This window comes from Mobula birostris, chromosome 4 (genome assembly GCF_030028105.1).
Source record: "Mobula birostris isolate sMobBir1 chromosome 4, sMobBir1.hap1, whole genome shotgun sequence".
In the NCBI taxonomy this organism is placed as follows: domain Eukaryota; kingdom Metazoa; phylum Chordata; class Chondrichthyes; order Myliobatiformes; family Myliobatidae; genus Mobula; species Mobula birostris.
In genome coordinates, this window is record NC_092373.1 from 196,367,171 (window position 1) to 196,392,531 (window position 25,361).

Here is a 25,361-nt window from a genome sequence, read left to right on the forward strand (position 1 = left end):
GTTCACAGACCACTACCTCAGTACTTTTTATTAGCTGTCTATTTTTATGACTATGTTGATATGCTTCTTTTCTCCAATGTTATGTCAGTTCTGGATAACTACAAAATGTACGTTCTGTATTTCAGTGTTTAATGGCACAGTCTTAAATTATCTGGTGACAGTGATTTTTATTTTACACATTAAAATTCTCAAATGTTATATATTATATTTTATATATTAAAATTACCCACCCTCTATTTTGTGCTGTACAACTGCCACAACATAAGAAATTTCATGACATATGCCAGTGATAATAAACTTGATTCTAGTTTTAATCTTGATTCCGATAGCTGAGAGAGGTAAGACACAGAGAATGTGTCGGCACCACTGAGGCGTGGAACAAGGGAATGTGAAAGAGGTGGTTGGTCCAGGAGCCTGATAGCAGTGGGGAAGAAGCTGTCCCTGAGTCAGAATGTTTGGGCTTTCGTATCGTGACCCAAAAAGTAGAAGAGATAACAGAGAATGAGCAGAGTGACGGGCATTCTTGATGATGCTAATAGGTTTTCTGATGCAATGAACTGTGAAGATGGACTAGGTCAGGGGTTCCCAACCTTTTTTGTGCCATGGACCCCTACCTTTAACTGAGGGATCCTTGGACCCCCAGGTTGGATTAGATGGAATAGATTGACAAGCCTGTGATACCATAAACCAGCACTGAAGCAATTAATACAGTGTCCCCAGCATGTGCTCACCTTGCTTGGATTGGAAGATGGGTGACTGGTCTTCCTCACTGATCACTAGGTATTTGTGATACACCAAGCTACCATTCTGCCAACAGGTATAGTTCCCGGCGAGGGGCTGGTCCACATTCTCCAGGATGAGTTCCTTTGAGTACCCAAAGACCTCATCATCCCTCTTCCACGTGACCTTCGTGAATGGACCTTCACAGTTAATTCGGGCGCTCGCAGTCCTTTTCACTATCTCCACTGCAAGAGAAAAGGCACCCAGCTGATTAAAAAGTTTTACTGGTGTTTATGCTCTAGAGACATGTGCAAAGAAGAAGCAAATCAAGGCTGCTGTCATCAGGGTAGCAACAGGCCATTCAGGCTGTCGATACTTCATATGAGACGCTAAAACAAGGCTTTACCTGCATCTCAAGAGTAAACCAATTTCGTTTGCTGTATTCATCCATGGTAATGTGCGGTTGAGTGCCAATTAAAGTTGAAATTGAATTTGAAAGGCTCCAGACTGCTGAATTGACTAAGATGCAGGAAAGACCATATGACCATAAGACATAGGAGGGTGGCAGGGTAGCATAGTGGTTAGCACAACGCTTTACGGTATAGACATCCCGGGTTCAATTCCCGCTGCTGCCTGTATGGTTCATGATTCATGTTCTATGATTAGGTGAGGATTAAATTGGGGGACTTCTGCATGGCTCAAAGTGCTGGAAGGGCCTACTCCACACTGTATCTTAATAAATAAAATAATAAATAATTATGCCATTCGCTCTGTACCTGGTTTATTTTTCCCACTTAGCCGCCTTCTCCTCATGACCTTTGACACCCTTACTGACGGAAGGTGGCGGAAGTATGTTCTTTACAAAGGGAGTGGTGGGTGTGTGGAACGCCCCGCCAGGGTGATGGTAGAGGCAGATACATTAGGGACGTTCGAGAGACTCACAGATAGGCACATGGATAAAAGAAAAAATGGAGCGCTCTGTCAGAGGGAAGGGTCAGGTTGATCTTAGAAATGGTTAAAAGGTCAGCATAACACTGTGAACACTGTGTACCGTGCTGTAGTGTTTTATGTTTTATATTCTAATTTATAATCAAAAACCTATCAATCTCCACTTTAAATACACTCAATAACTTGGCCATCAAAACTAGTTATGGCAATTAATTCCACAGATTTACCACCTTCTGGCAAAAGAAATTCCTCTTCATTTCTGTGCTAAAAGGACGTCCTTTTTTCTGAGGGTCTGCCCACTAGTCCAAGACCCTTCCAGTAATGGAAGTATCTTCTCACATCAACTCCATTCAGGCCTTTCAATATTCTGTACATTTCAATGAGATTCCCCCTTCATCTTTCTAAACTCCTGTGAGTCCACGTCCAGAGAAATCAAACACTCTTCATAAATTAACACTTCCATCCTTGGAATCATTCTGATAAAACTCCTCTGGATTCTCTCCATTGCCAGCACACCCATCCTTAGATATGGGGTCAAAACTGCTCAGAGTGCTCCCTCCATATGAGGTCTGACCAATGCTTCATAAAGGCTTGGCATCACATGTGCTTTTATATCTAGCCCTCTTGAAATGAATGCTAGCACTGTAATTAACTTCCTCACTGTTGACTCAACCTACAAGTAAACCTTTAGAGAGTTCTACACTAGGACTCCCGAGTTGCTTTGCACTTCCAGTTTCTGAATTCTCTCTCCATTCACAAAAGTCTTTGCTTTATTCCTTCTTCTAAAATGCATGATCATACACTTCTCTTCACTGTATTCCACCTGCCATTTCTCTGCCCATTCTCCCATTCTGTCCAAGTCCTGTAGATTCCCTGTTTCCTCACCTACCTGTCTTTTTGACAGAATGTCTATGTGGATATTTAGCCCCTAGCTGTGATCTTCTTTCATCAATGTCTCTATGAGGCCTTCAACATCATACCTGCAATTGCTAAATGCACTAAAATCTTATCTGCTCTGGAAGATAATCTACCTTATTTCATACGATCTGTACATTCAGCTATAACATCCTCAGTTATCTTCTCAATTTTGTCTTCATGTTGCCTGAAGTTAAATTCTTACCCCTTTCTAAACACTCTTTTTGAACTGAAGATACTTCTCTAGGTCAAAGGGAATTGTGCAAGGACATAAGAATATTAGACATAGGAGCAGAATTAGGCCATACACCCCATCAAAACTGCTCCACCAATCTATCATGGCTGATTTATTATCCCCTTTGACCCCATTCTCCAGCCTTCTGCCTGTAACCTTTGATGTCCTTACTAATCAAGGACCTATCAACCACTGCCTTAAACAATACCCAATGAGTTGGCCTTCACAGAATGAATTCCAGAGATTCCTCCTCAACCCTGTTCTAAAGGTTCATAATTCTTTTGAGTCTGGTCCTGGACTCCTCCACTGTAGGAAACATTCTCTTCATGTCCACTCTATGTAGCCCTTTCAATGCACGATAGATTTCCATGAGGTCCCCCCTTCATTCTTCTAAACTCCAGCGAGTACCAGCACAGAGCCAGCAAACACTCTTTCATTCCTGGGGTAATTCTCGTGAATCTCCTCTGGATCCTCTCCGATGGCAGCAGATCCATCTTTGGATAAGGGGCCTAAAACCTCTCGCAATACTCCAGTGTGGTCTGACCAATGCCTTATAAAGTATCATCTGTCAATATGAACAGAAAGTCCACAACTGCTCTATTGTCATCTAGGTGGTACTGAGAGTAACGTAGAAAGACACAGGGACAAAGAGCATCTGTCACACATTGTAAATCCTGCAACCAACTTTCAAAGCTAAGATCCTGCTAATACTCCTTTGTGTCTCTGCAATATTATCCTAAATATTAACCCTATTTCTGCCTCAAGTATTAATCCTAAAGATAAACTCTACAGCCTCTGAACATTTTCACTGAAAATATTTCGATGTTTAATGTTCAAAGTAAATATATTATCAAAGTACATATGTCACCTTGTACAACCCTGAGGTTCATTTTCTTGTGGGCATTCATAGTAGAACAAAGAAATACATTAGAATCAATGAAAACCTACACACAATGTGCAAAGGAAGAGAAACTGCAAATATTTAGAAAAACAAGTAATCATAAATAAATAGCTTATATTGCAAACCAACATTCCCTCTAATATTTTTTTGCAGCTGCACAAACCAACCATTGCTCTGAGCAGGCCTGAAAACTGGCACTTTAAAAGTTTCTTTTGGTAATAGGTATGCTATGAATAATTAGAATAAAGATTGAAAAATCACATACTTTTGATTTTATTGATCAATTAAAGGGTATAACAAAATATAGTACAAAAAAAATCTTTCATATTTTGTAAGCTTTTTGTCATCTGTCTTTATTCCAGCTGCGCAGCAACGGAGGTTATGAGCATATGGGAGCATTTCAGTCACTGTGCAGCTGCACACCCACAGAGAGGAAATAATGTTGGGAAAAAATATTTGCCTTGTTTTGGTCTGGATATTTTTTTCTTTTTTGACATTCTCCTTGTTAAGACTTGTTGAAGGTGTACAGGAGATATGCCAACTAGCGGATGGTGCCACAGCAACAATGTCAGTAAGACAGAAGAGCTGATTGTGGGCTTCAGGAAGTGTGAAACGAAGGAACACATACCAATCCTCATAGAGGGATCAGAAGTGGAGAGAGTGAGCAGTTTCAAGTTCCTGAGTGTCAAGTTCTCTGAGGATCTAACCTGGTCCCACATATCGATGCAGTTATAAAGAAGGCAAGACAGCAGCTATACTTCATTAGGAGTTTGAAAAGATTTGGTATTGCAACAAGTACACTCAAAAACTTCTATAGGTGTACTGTGGAGAGCATTCTGACAGGCTGCATCACTGTCTGGTATGGAGGGGCTGGCTACTGTACAGGACTGAGAGAAGCTGAAGAGGGTTATAAATCTAGTCAGCTCCATCTTGGGTACCCAGGAGATCTGCAGAGAGCGGTGTCTTAGAAAGATTATTAAGGACCTCCAGCACCCAGGGCATGCCCTTTTCTTACTGTTACCATCAGGTAGGAGGTGCAGAAGCCTGAAGGCACACACTCAGAGATTCAGGAACAGCGTCTTCCTCTCTGCCATCGGATTCCTAAATGGACATTGAACCCTTGGACACTACCTCACCTTTTTAAATATACAGTATTTCTGTTTTTGTACTATTTTTAATCTATTCAATATACATATACTGTAATTGATTTATTACTATTATTAATTTTTTTTCTTCTATATTATATATTGCATTGAACTGCTGCTGCTACGTTAACAAATTTCACATCACATGCCGGTGAGAATAAACCTGATTCCGATTCTGAGTATATACTGGAAACAACCTTCCTAGTCCGTTCTTCATTTTGGAATCTGTCATGTTCTGATGAAAAAAATACCCACCCTTCTACACATTTTCACATCCTTATTTAGGGTAACAAGTTCTTGAGCTGTGCCATATCTGAAGCCTGAATATCTTTCCATGTGAAGTGTTTTTGTATTAGATTAATCAAAATGAAACTCAATTCTGTTAGGTTTTTGAATTAGAGGTCTTCCCCATCAATTGGCATGGGAATTGGAATTGGAATTGGTTATTATTGTTATGCACACAGTTAGGTTACAAACAGAGGGAGTGTACAGTGAGACTGCTAGCAAGGAGAGACTGATGATAGGGCAAAATTGAAGTCAACGGGAAGAGTTGCAATGTAAAAACAGGACAAAATCGAAAAGGGTGATGAATACGGGACTGAAGGTACTATATCTGAATGTGCATGCAGTATACGGAATAAGGCAGATGAACTTGCAGCACAATTAGAGATTGGCTGGTATGATGTTGTGGGCATCACTGAGCCGTGGATAAAAGAAAATTATAGCTGGGAGCTTAACCTCCAAGGATGCACATTGTACCAAAAGGACAAGCTTGTAGGCAGAGGAGGTGGGGTGGCTCTGTTGATAAAATATAAAATCAAATTCTTAGAAAGAGGGTAGAATCATTGTGGGTAGAGCAAGGAAACTGCAATGGAACAAATAACCTGATGAGAGTTATAAAGAGGCCTCCGAACAATAGCAAAGATGTGAACTACAAACTACAACAGAAGATGGAAAAGGAATGTCAAAGGGGCAATGTTACATTAGTCATGAGAAATTTCAGTATGTAGGTATATTGGGAAAATCAAGTTGATGCTGGAGCCCAAGAGGGAGAACTTGTAGAATACCTATAAGATGGCTTTTTCGAACAGCTCATGGTGAGTCCACTAGGGGATCAGCTATTCTGGATTGGGTGTTGTGCAATGATCCAGAATTGATTAGAGAGCCTTAGGGTCCAGTGATCATAATATCATAGAATTCACCAATTTAAGAGGGAGAAGCTAAGGTCTGATTTATCAACGTTACAGTGGAATAAAGCGAATTGCTGAGGCATGAGAGAGAAGCTCGCCAAAGTTGTTTAGAAGGGGAAACCAGCAGGGATCATGGCTTAGCAGCAGTGGCTGGAGTTTCTGGGAGCAACTTGGAAAGTGCAAGCTAAATACACCCCAAAGAAGAAGAAATATTCTAAAGGTAGGATGGCTGAACTGCAGCTGTCAAGAGAAGTCAAAGCCAACATAAACATAGAAACATAGAAAACCTACAGCACAATACAGGCCCTTCGGCCCGCAGAGTTGTGCCGAACATGTCCCTACCTTAGAAATTACTAGGCTTACCCATAGCCCTCTATTTTTCTAAGCTCCATGTACCTATCTAAAAATCTCTTAAAAGACCTTATCGTATCCACCTCCACCACCGTTGCCGGCAGCCCATTCCACGCACTCACCACTCTCTGCATAAAAAACTTACCCCTGACCTACTGTACCTACCCCCCAGCACCTTAAACCTGTGTCCTCTTGTGGCAACTGTTTCAGCCCTGGGAAAAAAGCCTCTGACTACCCACATACAAAAGGAAAAGAGAGGGCATATAATAGAGCAAAAATTAGTGGAAAGTTAAAGGATTGGGAAGCTTTTAAAAACCAACAGAAGGCAACAAAAAAAGTCATGAAGCTGGAATAGATGGAATACAGAGGTAAGCTAGCTAATAATATTAAAGAGGAAATCAAAAGTTTCTCCAGATATATAAGGAGAAAAAGGGAGGCAAGAGTAGATATCAGACCACTGGAAAATGATACTAGAGATGTAGAAGTGGGGGAACAAGGAAATGGTGGATGAACTGAAAAAGTATTTTGCATCAGTCTTCACTGTGCAAACTATCAGTATGCCAGAAGTTTGAGCGAAGTTAGCATTACTAGGGAGAAAGTTCTTGAGAAACAGAAAGGTCTGAAGGTAGATAAATCACCTCAATCAGATGGTATATACCCCCAGGTTCTGAAAGAGGTGGTTGAAGGAATTGCTGAGGTCTTTCAAAAATCAATAGGTTCCAGCATAGTTCCAGAGGACTGGAAAATTGCAAATGTCACTCCACTCTTCAGGAAGGGAGGAAGGCAAAAGAAAGGAAACTATAGACCAGTTAGTGCTTGGAAAGATGTTGGAGTCAATTGTTAAGGATGTGGTTTGGGTTCAGGGTACTTGGAGAAATATGTTAAAACAAGCTGAAGTCAGCATGGTTTCCTCAAGGGAAAATCTAGCCCGACAAGTTGGAATTATTTGAAGAAGTAACAAGCAGGATAGATAATGGAAATCAGCGGATGTTGCGTTCTTGGCTTTTCAGAAGGCCTTTGACAAGGTGCCACTCATGAAGCTGCTTAACAAAATGAGAGCCCATGGTATTACAGGAAAGATACTAGCATGGATAGAACACTGACGGATTTCCAGGAAGCAAAATGTTGGAGTAAAGGGAGCCTTTTCTGATTGGCTGTCGGTGACTAGTGGTATTCCATAGAGATCTGTGTTGGGGCCACTTCTTTTTACGGTATATGTCAATGACTTAGATGATGGAATTAATAGCTTGGTGGCCAAGTTTGCAGACAATACGAAAATAGGCAAATGGGCAAAGAAGTAGCAAATGGAAAACAGTGTCGGGAAATGTCTTCTCGTGCATTTTGGTAGAAGGAATAAAAGTATAGACTATTTTCTAAATGGAGAGAAAATTCAAAAATCAGAGGTGCAAAGGGACTTTGGTGTCCTGTGTAGGATTCCCTAATGGTTAATTTGTAGGTTGAGTCTGTGGTGAGAAAGGCAAATGCAACATTAGCATTCATTTCAAGAGGACTAGAATATAAAAGCAAGGATGTAATGTTGAGGCTCTGTAAGGCCTCACTTGGAGAATTGTCAGCACCTTTGAGGCCCTTATCTTAGAAGTGATGTGGTGACATTGGAGAGGGTTGAGAGCAGGTTCACAAGAGTGATTTCGGGAATGAAAGGATTACTGTATGAGGACAGATTGATGACTCTGGACCTGTACTCACTGGAATTCAGAAGAATGAGGGGTGGAATCTTATTGAATCCTATTGAATGTTGAAAGACCTCGATAGAGTGGATAAGACTTGACAGAGTTAAGTACCTAGATACAGTGAAAAGCATAACTGTTCTTACTGATCAGATCATTGCACAACGCACTGAGGTTGTATATGGTGAAACAATAACGTTGAAGAATCAAAAAACACAAGAGATTCTGTAGATGCTTCAAACCTTGCTTTGTCTGAAAATGTGGACTGGTTATTTCCTTCCATGGATGCTGCCTGACCTACTGAGCTCCTCCAGCATTTTGTGTGTATTGCTGCAGAATAAAGTGTAACAGCTGCAGAGAAAGTGCAGTCCAGGTGCATTCTGAATAAATTTCTGGATGTTTCCTTAACTCAAATCCTTCCTCTCATGTTAATTGACACCGATTTCTATTTGCTAACTTTCAATTGATCCCCCTCCATCCTTCCTAAGCAGTCTGTCAATAACATGATTGCGGGATTTCTAAAGGATTAACATTTTACTCATGCTGCTATCACCAGAATTTCTTGCAAAATTCCCTCTAATCCTAGATCCCAGTTGGTTGAAGATCAGTTGCTGAGAAACTTACGGTTCTCTGGGTATCTGTCCAGTGCCATATAGCTTCCGAGCAGAGCGAGGGAAATGAGCAGTTGAAGTATGTAATCCATCTAAAGGAGAGAAAGAGACAGTCACCAACTTTCTCTGTTTCCACTCAAAGCACTGTCCAGCTTCTAGCCCGTCAATCCTTGCCCACCCAATCCTTACTTCAATATTTTAAATTACCCTCTTAGACATTACAGACATTTCAGGACCTCAGAATTGTTCAACATCATTAAGGGTCAGGGTGGTGGACAAAAGAGAACTCTCTTCTTACAGGGATGAGATTTGAGATGATTGACAAAAGGTGAAAAAACAAGTGTAGGGAGTTGTGTTTTTGTGTGAGTAGAAGATAGATATATATATAGAGAGAGAAAGAGCTAGAGAGAGAGATAGAGAAATAGAGATAGAGAGGAGAGAGAGAGATAGAGATAGATTGACAGAGAGAGAGAGATAGAGATAGATTGAGAGAGAACAAGAAAGAGAGAACTGACAGACAGAGGGTGAGAGAGAGAGAGAGGAGGGGAGTGGGAGGGAAAGAAAATGAGAGAGAGAAAGGGAGACAGAGAAGAGGGAGGGGGAAGCAGAGAAGGAGAGGGAGAGGGAGAGCAAGAGAAAGAGAGGGAAAGATACAGAGGGGATGGAGAGGAAGAGGGAAAGAGAAAGAGAGGGAGAGGAAGGAGAGGAGAGTGAGAGAGAGAAAGTGAGGAGGGAGAGAGAGAGAAAGAGAGAGAGAGTGAATGAATTAAGTAGCAGACCTGGAAACAAAATGATCTGATCAGCATGAAGTGTGAGTGTAAGAAATGGGAATACACTGAAATTTGGGCATCTTGTTAGTGGGAGCTTGGGACCTCAGTGGAGGCAGTCTTGTGACCATCCCACTATTGCTGACCACAGAAAAAGATATTCTGATGGCAAATTGTACACACTTCAACTCGGATAATGGCGGAGCAGATGGTTAAAGTCATTTTGGAAGTTAACAGGAATCTGAAGGAATTAAAAGGAACAAGTAAATATGAGGAAGCAAATTAAGCTATGGACATGCAGTTGACAATAAACACAAAAGTAATGTTGAGGATGTATGCAAAGAAGTGTAATAAAAGGTGTCATTGAAACTGATAACTCCAAAGAACAATCATCACTGTAGAAGATTATGTGTCATGTACTTAGAGAAGAGCTCATCAAATCGAATCCCTTAAAAGCAGCAGACAAATTATTGCTACTGATCCTGACTGGGTATTTGTGCAGCCGCTTATTCTTTCCATCACCTCTCCCTTGCCATTTCTCTACCCATTCAAACATCATTTGCTCTTGTCTTATTTGCCATCACTTTTTAGCCTACTTTCTCCCTTCTCCTTCACAATTTTCTTCTCTTCCTTGTCAGTTTCTATACTTTTTCCCAACAAAAACAGAAAACAGTCTTCAACTTGGAAGGTTAACTCAATTTTTCCTCCCACAGATGCTGCCTGGTCTGCTGGGTACTTCAGGCCTTTGCTGTTTTGATTTAGAAATTCAGGAAATGTAGCTTATTTTACATAGAAGACTTGTACTCCACAGCTGCCTGTGGCAATGAATTCCACAGATTCACCACTCTCTGGCTAACCAAATTCCTCCTTATCTCTGTTCTAAAAGGATGCCCTCCTATTCTGAGGCTGTGTCCTCTGGTCTTAGACTCTCCCACCATAGGAAACATCCTCTCCACATCCACTCTGTCAAGGCCTTTCAAGATTCAATAGGTTTCAATGAGGTCACCCCACAACCTTCTGAATTCCAGTGAGTACAGGCCCGGAGCCATCAAACACTCTTGATATGACAAGCTTCCCAATCCCGGAAATATTTTTGTGAACCTCCTTTGAAACTTTGCCAGTGTCAGCTCAGCCATTCTAAAAAAAAGGGCCCAAAACTGCTCACAATACTCCAAGTGAGGCCTCACCAGTTCTTTATAAAGTTTCAACATTGCATCCTCACTTTTATATCCTAAACTATAAATTTAGTTTGATATCTAACTCCCCATTTCTCCTCTTTTTTTATTTTGCTCTCCCGCCCTCTTTGCTGGTCAGATTTTACCTAAAATGTAAACCAGTCCCCATAGACTGAAGTTCAAGTTTATTGTTAGTCAACCATACACATGTATACAGCTAAATGAAACAATGTTCTTCTGGGGCCAATGTGCAAACACAGTACAAACAGTCACCAACAGCACACACTATACACAGTTATATGCTGTTGCATCTCTGTGCACCCTAGCTCATCCCCTATATCTCCCTTCCTTGCCACATCTGCTACTTGCCACACCTCGAGTTTTACCTCAACTTCACCCACATTTGGCCTTGGAATTGCACTCTGTAGTCATGCCTGAATAGGATGCAATCTGGCTAAGTGAGTCTTCACCAGCTCTACTTCCAGATGTGACTCACGTACTTAAGCAAAAAGCGCAGGCCAACCAGTTCAGAGGGGAAATTAGTAAGAGGGTCAGAAGTCTGCCAGTGACTCAAAGCAAGAATGTAAGAGCTGGCTCAGGAAGTAATGGTATTTTAATCAGCAGAAGGTTTCAAAGGGAAGACTGTTACCACCATCTATGTCATTTCTACATCTATAGTATATGGAAAGATGGTTTCCTAAAGTTGGGGAGGAGTCTAGGACCAGAGGGCTCAGAATAAATAGATGTCCCTTTGGAACAGAGAGAAGAAGGAATTTCTTTAGCCAGAGGTGGTGAACCTGTGGAATTCATTGCCACAGACTGCTGTGGAGGCCAAGTCACTGGATATATTTAAGGCAGAGGTTGAAGGGTTCATGATTAGTGAGGTGGTCAAAGTTTATGGAGAGGAGGTAGAAGAATGGGATTGAGAAGGACAATATGGAACGGCGGAGCAGACCCAATGGACTGTATGGCCTAGTTTTGCTTCTTTGCTTTATGGTCTTAGGGTCCATCATCCTGGTCTCATGAGTATTAGCTACAATGCTCTTATGCTCCCCTTCCAAAGCCCAAAGCCTCTACAATTTCTTGTAATGGGGCAACCAGATGCTGGTAAGCTTATCAATTTCTCAATTTCTCAATGCCTATCGATTTCTCAAATCTTGCTATCACTTCTCAAATTTCAGACAACCTCAACCCATAAAAATGGCCTGAGTCTGTTTCTATCAGCCAAGGCAGCGTGTTGTGTCTTTGAGCAAGGCACTTAACCACACACTGCTCCAGTCCACCCAGCTGAAAATCGGTACCGGCAAATGCTGGGGGTTAACCTCGTGATAGACTGGCGTTCTATCTGGGGTGGGGGGAGTCTAAACAATGACGAACAAACAACCAATACGCAAAAGAAGACAAACTCCACAAGTATGAAAAAAATAAACAAATGATAAATAAGTAAATAATATTGAGATAAATATTGAGAATGTGCATTGTAAAGTTCTTGAAAATGAGTCCATAGATTGTGGAATCAGTTCAGAGTTGAGGTGAGTGAAGTTATCCTCACCAGTTCAGAGGCCTGATGGTTGAGGAGTAATAACTGTTCCTGAATCTGGTGGTGTGGGACCTAAGGCTCCCGTACCTCCTTCCCAATGGAAGCAGCGAGAAGAGAGCATGGCCTGGATGGTGAAGCTGCTTCCTAGGTTACACAGGAGAGTTGTAATACTATCAAATGCAGAATGTCGTACAGTATACCAGAGAGATGTAACATTGTAAGCTTAAGAGAGGAGACACTCTGAAATGATGAGACATGGAGCTAATACTTGGAGATCTGTGACCGTAAAAAATTTAGAGGTGCCTCTGTGCTCTGAACAGATGCAATATTATAAACCAGACAGAGTTAATACTGTAGACTGGAGATGTTTGACATCATGAACTGGACAAAGGGAATACTGTGTACTACCGAGATGCAGCACAACACACCGGAAAGATGAAGCACACTGTAGTATAGATCTGCAGTGGCCAACAATAATAGATGTCAATAATTATATGTCAGTAACTTGGATGGCGGAATTGATGGCTTTGTAGTTAGGTTTGTAGAAGATACAAGTATAGGTGGAGGGGCAGATGGTTTTGAGTAAGCAAGAAGCCTGCAGAAGGACTTGGACATATTGGGAGAATGGGAAAGAAATAGCAGGTGGAATATAGTGTGGAGAAGTATATGGTCTTGCACTTTGGAATAAAGGAATAAAGGCAGAGACTATTTTGTAAATGGGAGAAAATAGAAAAATCAGAGCAGCAAGCGGACTAGGGAGTCCTTGTGCAGGGTTCCCTAAAGCATAACTTCCAGGTTGAGTCAGTGATAAGAAAGGCAAACGCAATGTTAGAATTCATCTCAAAAGGACTAGAACAATAACATAACAGTTAAACTCAAAATATATCTGGACCCTTGCACCAAACACATCATAAATAAACCGTGACCCACTCTGTACGGATAAGGACTGTAATAGCATCCATAATAAATTTATTCGATTGTATTTGTAGAGCTAAATTCAGCCCCAGGCACCAGGTGCCTGCTATACTGTAACTCGGAATTACTTTCTCCTCTGAGTCATCAGCTTGTGGGTTCCAGCTTCATGCTGAGATAACCACAACATTTTGAAATGATGGTTAAATTCTGAAGTATACAAAGGGTATAGTGATAAATCACGTAATGGTCACCGCACAGTAGGTGCTATTTGACTTGCAGAATTTGTACCAGTCCTACTCAAGAGAAAACCAATGGATACCTGTCTCCAAATCGTTTCAGTTTTACTCAGCAGCTACTTTTTCAAGTACCTCCTGTATCCAATCCTATAACCCCGTATATGATTTTGGTCTTTTGCAGCTGTAGCCCATCTACTTCAAGGTTTAATGTGTTGTGTGGTCAGAGATACTCTTCCGCACACCACTGTTGTAATGCGTGGTCATTTGAGTTACTGTCACCTTCCAGTCAGCTTGATCTGGTCTGGCCATTCTCCTCTGACCTCTCTCATTAACAAGACATATTCACCCACAGAACTTCTGCTCACTGAACGTTTTTTTCTGCTTTCTATACCATTCTCTATAAACTCGAGAGACGGAATGAAAATCCCAGGAGATCAGCAGTTTCTGAGATACTAGAACCATGCTGTCCGGCACCATGAACCATTCCATGGTCAAAGTCACTTAGATCACATTTCTTCCCCAACTTTGATTTTTGGCCTGAATAACCCTTGACCATGTCTGCATGATTTTATGCATTGAGTTGCTGCCACATGACTGGCTGATTAGATATTTGCATTAATGAGCAGGTGTGCAGATGTACCTAATAAAGTGGTTTTAATTTTTGTTCTTTGTAATCACCAACACTGGTACATTCTCTTGAGCCAAACACCACAATTCACTCTGTGTCTATTACTATCCAGAGGAAGGAAATAATATTTTCCACTTCTCACTTTTGGTTTTTTGTCAAATCACCTCTATTCAGTATTCTTCCTCCTTTTGCTTCATTTGCCAAGGAAAGTCATTTTGCTTTATCTCCTCTCTCCATCCTTTCATAATATTTAAGCCTTGATAGAGTCATTCAGTTATGCAGCACAGACCCTTGGGCCTAATTCATCCATGCCAACCAAGCTGTCTGATAGAGCTAGTCCCATTAGTCTACATGTGTCCCATATCGCTTTCAACTTCTCCATGTCTTCTAAATGTCAATCATGTACCTGCCTATTGAGAACACTCTGACCATTTCTGGCAGCCAATTCTAAATACTCTAAATACCATCTAGGTGAAAAAGTTACCTCTCGGTCCCTTTTAAATCTTTCCTTCTCACCTAAAACCTATACCCTCTAATTTTAAAGCTACAAATAAATACTTATTGTTCAAAAAGTAAGGAGAATCATTTAGATTGCTCAATCCATGAGACCATAAGACAAAGGAGCAGAATTAAGCTCTTTGGCCCATTGAGTCTGCTCCACCATTCCATCATGGCCAATTAATTTTATCTCCCAACTCCATTCTTCTGCCATCTCTCTGTATCCCTTTGTGTCCTGACTAATCAAGAACATATCAACCTCCGTCTTAAATATATGCAATGACTTGGCCTCCACGGTCTCTTGTGTTAATGAATTCCACAGATTCACTACTCTCTGGCTAAAGAAATTCCTCCTCATCTCTGTTCTAAAGGGACATCCTTCTATTCTGAGGCTGTGCCCTCTAGTCCATGACACCCCCACTATCGGAAACAACCCCTCCATATCAACTCAATCTAGATCTTTCAATATTCGATAGGTTTCAGTGAGATTCCCCCCACCCCCAACAGGCCCAGAGCCATCTAACGCACCTCATACATTAACACTTTCATTTCTGGGATCATTCCTGTAAACATCCTCTTGACCTGCTCCAATGTCAGCATATCCTTCTTAAATAAGGTGCCCAAAGCTGCTCACAATGCTCCAAGTGCAGTCTGACTAATGCCATTTCAAGCCTCAGCCTGCCAATGATATTGAAATAAGTTGTTATCATGCTTTGATGCATATAACTGCTGCCTTAGGAGTGATACTGATACCTTAGCATCTCAGGAACACATCTCCTACTCCATTGGCACATGGTTTGCAAATCTCGTTACTTTTAAAGTCACTGGTACATATCAGAGGAATATGGAGCAGGCATTTAACAACTTACTCAGAATGCTCACCTAGGTTTTAATTGATAAAGTTGTGAGCTTAATTAACAATGATTAATTAACAGTGATTAAGAGCACACTAATGCATAGACTACATGTAAAGTGTTCGTAGTGAAGAGCTGAGAATGTTTGCTTCGTTTCAGTTTAGTGGGATTGCAGTCAGTAATCAAGTCATGCAGTGATAATTTTGCTCTTGACATCCCTCAGGAGAAAGAGCAAAGTGTAGCAACACAGGGTAAACACAAAGACTGAGAAGATAAGAAAGTTACAGTACTGTGCAAAGGTTGTGACATACGTGAGTGATGGTAAAGCTGATTCTGATATTGGTCTCTGTTGGGGATTGAAAGGAGAATCATGGTTGGGAAAAGAGGAAGGGAAAGGGGAGGGACCAAGAAGCACCAGAGAGACATTCTGTAATGATCAATAAACCAATTGTTCAGAATCAAGTTACCTTGCCTGGTATCTCAGGGCTGGGTGTGTCTCACCTGTGCCACCCCCACCCTGGCATTTCTTCTCTGCCCCCTGTCCCACACCCCTCCACAGTGCTCCACCCTCACCATTCCCAACATTCTTTGCTCCAACCAGATTTATAAATTTGCTCTCCGCTCCGCATTGACAGACACAGTACTGTGCAAAATCGCACAGTACTGTTGTTGACATCTATAAAGCATTGTTCAAATACTGACTGGACCACTTCATAGAAATCTGGCAACCTAACTTCGGATGGACTGCAGAGGTCCTTTAAAGAGTATCAGAAATGATGGCCAGCCTGAAAGATTTTCTCTCTCCACAGATTACTGCCTGACCTGCTGAGTATTATTGCAGAAGAGATTTCTCGGAATGGTTCTAGGGTTGGGAGATTTCAGTTGCAGTTAACTTGGAGAGGCTGGGGTTTTTCACCTTGCAGCAAAGGCTGGGGACAAATTATTAGAGATTAGTTTAGATGGAGTAAACAGAAGTAAATGTTGAGAAATCGGATGTAAAGTGAAGATCCACAGGAGATGGTGAGAAACACATTTCTAATGCAGACATATTTTACGTTCTGGAACACACTTAAGATTGTGGGGGCAGATTCAACCAGGGCTTTCAAAGGAGAATTGGATGCAAAATAACTTACGGGGCTGCTGGGGGAAAAAAAGAAAAAGAAGACACGACAGTGGCTATATTTCATTAGAAGTTTGAGGAGATTTGGCTTGTCACCATAAGCACTCTCAAATTTCTACAGGTGTCCCATGAAGAGCATTCAAACTGGCGTATGGGCAGGGGGGTGAGGTGTTGGAGGGAGGAGGCTACTGTACAGGATCAAAATAATCTACAGAGTGTTGTAAACTTAGTCAGCTCCACCGTGGGCACTGGTCTCCATAGCACCCAGGACATCTTCAAGGACCACTGCCTCAAAAAGGCAGCATGCCTTCTTCACACTGTTACCATGGGAAAGGAGATACAGAATCCTGACGGCACACACCCAACTATTCAGGAACAGCTTCTTACCCTCCACCATCCGATTTTTGAATGGATATTGAACCCATGAACACCACCCTCACCATGCTTTTTTGCACTACTTATTTATTTAACTATTTTATGTATTTCTTAGTGTAATTCACAGTTTTTCGCTATTATTATGTATTGCAATGTACTTCAGCCACAAAGACAAAAGGTTTTACAACAAATGCCGGTGATATTAAACCTGAATCTGAATCCGAGTGTCATTAATTTGATCTAAAGGGATTCTCCTAAACCTTGATAAACTGAATAGCTTCCCCTGTGTTGGAGCAATTCTAGTGGCTCTGACAAAGGGTCTTCAACCCATTTCTCTTCCCAAAGGTGTTGACTGACCTGTTGAGTATCTCCAGCATTTGCTTCATTTTGTTTAGATTTCTATCATCGATCGACTCTTTTTGAGATTTTCCAACAATTCCATGATCATCCAGCAATTTATGATGACAGAAGGTTTGGTAGAAGTTTAAACTTTGCTATCAGGCAACAGAACTCAAAAGCTGCAGCACTCAAACAATAGCAATACAATCTGTGGAGCTGGTTAACTATGAATTGATTTTGTTTAAAGAAAAATTAATTATTTTCAGAAACCTCTCATAAATGGACAGAAAAAAATACTTTTGATCCATAGTGCATGTATTTAAGGGCAGTTAAACCTAATAATAAATCTGCCCAGATGAAATAGTCCCTCCGCTTTCCAAGTATTAATTAGGAATATCTACCGTAACTGTCGTCTTTATGTGATAAATTTCTTTATACATTTGTACTTTCATAACTAAAATAGATAAAAGAACTAAAAGTGACTATTATATTAGGACAGAAAAAGCATAATTTCATCATAAGAGAGATTACACCATAAGACCATAATTAAACTTAAATTCTAAAATGTTTACTATCCAAGACCGTCAGATAACTGTGAATTTGAAAACTAGTTAGACTTACCTTGAAGCCCTTGTCTGTCCTTGTGTCGCACTGAAGACATACACTATTGACAGTGGATGAAGCTTTATACAAGATTACGCCCCCTCATAACCAAATAGGGATTTCGCCAGTCCATGACATAGAACAACTGATTACACACAAAAAATTCTTCCATTTCTAGGAACCTTCAAAGGAGAAAAAAAAATGTTAAAACCCCCTCAGACAGGTTAATGCTCATTCTTATTGCCCGATTATTCAAAGTACAGTCATTAACCATATCCATTGAGAGTGAATACAACTTCCTTCCTGTCCTGAGCCCCACATTAAACATTTTCCCCACCCACAAGTGCCACATGCACTGAAAGAGAAGGATTTCCACTCAAAAATGTTGCCACAATTTCCTTTCCCTCCAGTAGCCCCCTGCCCCCCCCACCACTATCCCCAAATCGTTCTGCGTTCACACCACATGTCTCCTTGACCCAAGTTCGGTGTGAAATGCTGTTTATCACTTGCGGAGCAGTACTTCCTCCCACCCAGATTCAAGCAGAGAAAGAGTGACCATTTACAAAGTTAGCGAAGTAAAATTTATTATCACAGTATATACATGTCACCACATACAACCCTGATATTCTTTATCCTGGGGGCATACTCAGCAACTCTGTAGAATAGTAACTAAACAGGATCAATGAAAGATCAAGAGCATAGAAAACTATAAGCAATGCAAATGCAAATATCAATAAATAGCAATAAATAATGACAGCATGAAATAACAAGATAAATGGTCCTTAAAATGAGATCATTGGCTGTGGGAAGATCCCCATAGTTGAGTGTAGTTATCCTCTTTTGGTCAAGAGCCTGATGGTTGAGGGATAGTAACTGTTATCGAAATTGGCGGTGCAAGTCCTGAAGCTCTTGTACCTGCTGCCTCATGGCAGCAGTGAGAAAAGAGCATGGATCTGAGTGGCGAGGATCTTTGATGATGGATGTTGCTTTCATACGACAGCGTTTCTTGAAAATGTGCTCAATGATTGGGAGGGGCGATCGAGCCTCTACACGTGATATATTGAGTCGAATCTGCTACCTTTTGAAGAGCATTTGAGGAGATTTCAATGCGAGATATTCTACAGCAGGGGTTAGGAGAGAATGAACATCTAATAAGCATTTGGACACTTGGACAGATACATGAAAAAGCAAACTTTAGAAGGCTCCATCATGGCCAGTAGACTCCCCTGCATCCAGGAGCAAGGGCTCAAAAAGCCAGCATCCTGGACATGCCCTCTTCTCATTCCTACCATCAGGGAGGAGCCTGAGGACACAACACTCAATGATTCAGGAATAGCTTCTTCCCCTCTGCCATCAGATTTCTAAATAGACAATGAAGCCATGCCACCACTTTTTTTGCACCACTTATTTAATGTAACTATATATATATATATATATATATATATATATAGAGAGAGAGAGAGAGAGAGAGAGAGAGAGAGAGAGAGAGAACTATATATATATATAGGCTTCTTAATGTAATTCACAATTTTTATTATTATGTATTGCAATGTACTGCTGCTGCAAAACAACAAATTTCATGACATCTGCCAGTGATAATCGACTTGATTCTGAGATATTAACCGAATGAGGGCAAACTGGACCAGCTTAGATTCTTAGCTTGTTTAGCACGGATAAGTGAGGCTGAATGCAAACAACTGGGATGAGCTTAGATGGTTCTCTTAGTCAGCATGGTTGAGTTGTGCCTGTTTGCATCCTGAGTGACTCCATGACTCTCTGAGTCAGGAGCAAAGGAAGTGATATCAATATATTAATAAAACAGCCAGAAGGCATACAAAAATATTGAATTGCAGTACTAACTAGCCTGTTTTACCTTATAGAGGCAAAGAACCATGTGGACTAACATATTGTCTCTCAGGACAGGACATACTGAAGTGCTTTGCCTTCAGTAATGACAGGCAATTGCCGTTGTTAAGAAGGAAACGTTGAGCACCAACACTCCCGGATCCCCCACACAGCATCAGAATAGTTACTGGTATCTTGTGGGGAGCTGCAACCCTAAGATCCTCTGACATTCATCATCACCATCATCATCATTATGTGCCATATTGTATAATGTAGGCGATCATGGTCCCATGACCATGATTGTTCTAGGCAAATTTTTCTGTAGATGTAGTTTGCCATTGCCTTTCTCTGGGAGGTGTCTTTACAAACGGGTGACCCTAGTCATTATCAATACCCTTCAGAGATGGTCTGCCTGGCGTCAGTGGTCGCATAAGCAGGACTTGTGATATGCACCAGATGCTCATACGACCATCCACACCACCTGCTCCCATGGCTCCATGTGACCCTGAACAGGGGCCTAAACAGGTGCTACGCTTTGCCCAGAGATGACCTGCAGGCCAGCAGAGGGAAGAAGTGCCTTACACTTCCTTTGGTAGAGACGTATCTCCACCCTTCCGCCCTCTTCTGACATTAAGAAGAAAAATAAAGAATATGGAAAAAAATAAGAAATAAAATAACAAAATAAGGAATCTTTCATGACTCCAGAATGTCACAGGAAGCTATTATTTGAGTATGTTAATATAAGAATTGAGGCAACAAACTCTTACACACAGCAGACAAAAATAGAGCAGATAGATCTTGGCCTATAACATTGAATGTTTATTCCTCCCCATAGATACTGAATAACCTGCTGAGTTCCTCCAGCATTTTGTATGTGTTGCTCAGGATTTCCAGCATCTGCAGAACCTCTTATGTTGAGGGTCATTTGATTTATTGATTACAGGAGGCACCACAGTGATACAGCCAAGACAGCTACTGTCTCCCGCGACCTGGGTTCGATCCTGGTCTCCAGTGTTCACACGATCCAAAGGTGTACGGACTGGTAGGTTAACTGGCTAATCTAAAATGTCCCAAGTGTGCAGATAAGTAGAATTGGGGGTAGTTAATGGGAATATTGGAAAAATAAGCGGTGTTTAGAGATAGACTCAACAGGCTAAAAATAGTTGCTTTCTATGTCATAAAGAAATGCAGAACATGGAACATTGAGCAATATAGCACAGTACAGGCCCTTCAGCCCACGATGTTGTGCCAGCCCTTTAACCTTCTCCAAGATCAATCTAACCCTTCTCTCCCACGTGGCCTTCCATTTTTTTTCCATCTATGTGCTTATCTAAGAACCCCTTCAATGTTCGTAATATATCTGCCTCCACCACTCTGGCAGCGCATTCCAGTGACAGACTGTTCCCTGTGTAAGAAAAACCTGCCCTTAATCTCTCCTCCCAACTCCTTAAAATACGCCCTCTTGCATTAGACATTTCTGCCCCTGGGGGATGTCTCTGGCTGTCGAACTGTTATCTGCCTCTTATCATCGTGTACACCTTTATCAGGTCACTTTTAGAACATGCAAAATTGAACTAAGGGATTACATATTACTGGGACACTGAGGACAACATTCCAGTTCTCTTTTAACATAGCAACAAGGGATCATCTGCTCCACTAAGTCAGTGAGTGACCTTCTCATCTCTCAGCTGAGAAACATCCCACTGGGGCATCAGGGTCAGAAATGCGAGGAGCCAGTTATCTAAGGAGTGGAACAAGATACTGGGCAACAAGAAATTGACCCTTCAGACTAGGTCTGGCTATTCGGGAGTAGAGTCTGCTGGAGCCCAGGTCACGGGCCACTAGAATCCCAGTCGGGGGCCTGTAGTGAGGCCATCCCAGGACAGCGGCTCCTGAAAGTGACTAGCTCAACAGACCTCGGAGTGGTAGTTATAGAAGTTACACAGCAGCAAAGTAGTCCCTTCAGCCCAACTGGTCTATGCTGACCAAGGTGCTCTATCCAAGCTGGTCCCATTTGCCAGCATGTCCTTCTGAATCTTTCCAGTCCGTGTTGATTCCTCCAGTATTTTGTGTGTGTTTCCCTTAGAAACGTGTCCAACAGTTTCTGAGGACAACACATCCAGAACACAGGTCTGTGGGGGGTGGGGGTGGGGTGAAATAAACATTTGATGTTTTTCTGTCAGATCTCAGCTCGATGCAGCGACTGTCCATTTCTCTCCATGGATGCAACCTGACCTGCTGAGTTCCTCCAGCAGTTGGTCTGTGTGCTGCTCCAGCATCTGCAGAACCTGTGACCTTGTCCTCAGGTTTTCCAGCTTGGTCCCTGTTCTGCAGAATCATTAGAAGAACCCAATCACACAACCGGAAAACAAGTGGAGATTTTGGAAGGACTAAAGCTTTGCGTTTATTGGTATGGTACCCTCATCCTGTTGACTGATGGGTGAAAGGAGGTCGTACCTGTCCTTAGCAGGAAGTGTTTGTTGGGCGTCATACAAGGATGGTAGAAGGATATCCCACCTTCAGTAGCTCACATCCCCACCCCTCACCCCTTTCAGAGGCTGAAAAAGCTAAACCTGTAGCAACTTTCTCCAACCCTAATTGAAGCCCTTGGGACAAGATCCCAGGAAAGCCTACTTTGAGCAGGAATATGCCACTATGCTCTTTCAATCTCGAGGATGTTCCCAATGGATTCTGAGAGCTGCTGGCATCTTGTCTAGAAAGCAGAATCTCTTTATTTCCACAAGTTCAGTCATAAAGATCCCTTCAGCTGCGGGGGTGAACAAGCCAGCAGTGGAGATATTCTGTCTCTGCCTATTATTGAGTGCAATTCTAACTAAAGCCACTAGATGGTGATCTATTGAGGGAAACCAGTCCAACATTTCCATCTTACAGCTCACAAGCCTGAGAAACATGACCTGGCAAACAGTTGAATAAAGAATCCGACCTATTAAATGCCATCTCCATCACTGTGAGAAGTCAACATGGTCACTTTATCTGTCTGATCTTGGCCTGATATGCCGACTGTTTATTCCCCACCATAGATGCTGCCTGACGAAGGGTCTCGGCCCGAAATGTTGACTGTACCTCTTCCTAGAGATGCTGCCTGGCCTGCTGCGTTCACCAGCAACTTTTATGTGTGTTGCTTGAAATCCCAGCATCTGCAGGTTTCCTTGTGTTTATAGTCATAGTCATAGTAATACTTTATTGATCCTGGGGGAAATTGTTTTTTATTACAGTTGCACCATAAATAATATATAGTAATAGAACCATAAATAGTTAAATAGTAATATGAAAATTATGCCAGTAATTTATGAAATAAGTCCAGGACCAGCCTATTGGCTCAAGGTGTCTGACCCTCCAAGGGAGGAGTTGTAAAGTTTGATGGCCACAGTTTACTGCCTGAGTTGCTGAGTTCCTCAAGCATTTTGTGTGTGGTGCTCAAATGGTCATTATATAATGAAACATTGGCATCATTAAGCCATCCTGCACAATCCTAGGGCATCACAAAACTCATTAACACCTACAATGAAGGTTAGTTGCTGATGTGATTGTCAGAAGAAAAAGACAATAGTCAGTCAGTTTGTGCAGAACAAAGTTCCACAAACAGCAAGACGATAATGACTAGACAAGTTGCTTTTTGCTGTTCAAGGGACAAATATTGGCTTCTATGCCCTATGGTCTTATAAAACATCAAGGAGAATTCAACCCTTATTCATCAAACTAGAACCCTGAAATGGTTGGGCTGAGTTGTTCTCTAATCTTGGCAACTTACTTTTAAACGTTTTGTTACCATGTGCTGTCAACAAATAACAATGCACTGTCAATGTCTCCTTGCATGGTGACACAACATTTGCAGGTAAATAGCCAAGATTGGAGAACAACTTAACCTGACCATCAACCACCCGAGCTACACATTTTCCAAGCTATTTCCAGTACCTGAAACCCTTTCCTAACACCTGAGAGCGTAGACGTTGAGATATGCTATTCTTTAGGGGAAGACCCTTCAGCCTATCAGATCTAAAAAGCTCTCAGAACAATCCCACCAGTGTCATTTTCCCATTAGTTTACCTGTATCCATTCTGCCTCATATGCCAGTTAACTCTACCCAGTCACAAGAGATTCTACAGATGCTGGAAATCCAGAGTAACACACAGAAAATTCGGAGGAACTCAGCAGATCGGGCAGCACCTACAGAGAGGAATGGGTCGACCATTCATCCAGACCTGATGATGGGTCCTAATGAAGGGTCTTGGCCAAATAAGTCAACTGTTTATTCATTTCCATAGATTCTTCCTGACCTGCTGAGTTCCGCCAGAGTTTTGTATGTGTAATTCTACTCTGGCCATTCTTCACTTTAGTATCAGCACCTATGTGATGCAGGGCCTTCCCTTTATTGGTACCATATCAGCTAAGGTTCTGTAATCTCATTGTTACAGTGGAGTAGGTGTAGGAGGTTAGGGACAGAATTCTGATTATTCGTTAGTTCTTGGAAGATGATGTTACTTTCTGTTGTACTGATGAACCTCTTAAACTTTGAACATTACATTATCCAACAGCCCCTTTGTCCCATTATGTTGTGCCAACCTTTCAACCTACCCTTAAATTCAATCCAAACTTTCCCTTCTATCATCCATGTGCCTATCTCTAAGAGTTTCTTAAACACCCCTAATGTACAGTACTGTGCAAAAGTCTTAGGCACATACAGTGGCATGCAAAAGTTTGGGCACCCCGGTCAAAATTTCTGTTACTGTGAATAGCTAAGCGAATAAAAGATGAACTGATTTCCAAAAGGCATAAAGTTAAAGATGACACATTTCTTTAATATTTTAAGCAAGAAAAATTTTTTTATTTCCATCTTTTACAGTTTCAAAATAACAAAAAAGGAAAAGGGCCTGAAGCGAAAGTTTGGGCACCCTGCATGGCAGTACTTGGCATGTATCACAGCTTGTAAACACTTTTTGTAGCCAGCTACGAGTCTTTCAATTCATGTTTGGGGGATTTTCACCCATTCTTCCCCGCAAAAGTCTTCTAGGTCTCTGAGATTCTTCGGCCGTTTTGCATGCACTGCTCCTTTGAGGTCTATCCACAGATTTTCGATGATGTTTAGGTCTGGGGACTGTGAGGGCCATGGCAAACCCTTCAGCTTGCACCTCTTGAGGTAGTCAATTGTGGATTTTGAGGTGTGCTTAGGATCATTATCCTGTTGTAGAAGCCATCCTCTCGTCATCTTTGGCTTTTTTACAGACAGTGTGATGTTTGCTTCCAGAATTTGCTGGTATTTAATTGAATTCATTCTTCCCTCTACCAGTGAAATGTTCCCCGTGCCACAGTGTGGAGCAGAGAGCGAGTTTGTAAATCTGGTGGCAGCAAAGGATTCTGGGAATGGTGAGGGAGGAGCGCCTCTGTAGGGGTGTGGGGTAGGTGGTAGAGAAAGAGTGGCAGGGGCAGCAGGTTGGAGTTGATACAGTCATGAGACACCAGGAAAAGTCATTTGATTCCAAACAATTGATTTATTGATCATTAAAGAATGTCTCTCTGGTGCTTTCAGCTCTCTCTCCTCTCCCTTCCACTTTTCTAACCATGATTCCCCTCTCCCTGCCCCCTTCCCACTCTCAGTCCACAATAGAGACCCATATCAGAATCAGGTTTATCATCACCCACATATGTCATGAAATATTTTATGTTTTTGCAGCAGCAGTACAGTACAATCTAAAAAAGATACAGTGCTGTGCATTATTTCCCGGGATGGCAGGACTGTCATA

General features: G+C 41.7%; 1 long non-coding RNA gene across 1 annotated transcript; it reads right to left on the minus strand.

Moving 5' to 3' along the window:
• Positions 1–893: 893 nt before the first annotated feature.
• Positions 894–17,796, minus strand: LOC140196104 (uncharacterized). Its single transcript, XR_011885618.1, has 3 exons — positions 17,773–17,796; positions 8,718–8,796; positions 894–965 (listed from the first exon to the last, which is right to left on the minus strand). It is a non-coding gene; the product is annotated as an uncharacterized lncRNA (long non-coding RNA).
• Between the last annotated feature and the right edge of the window lie 7,565 nt (positions 17,797–25,361).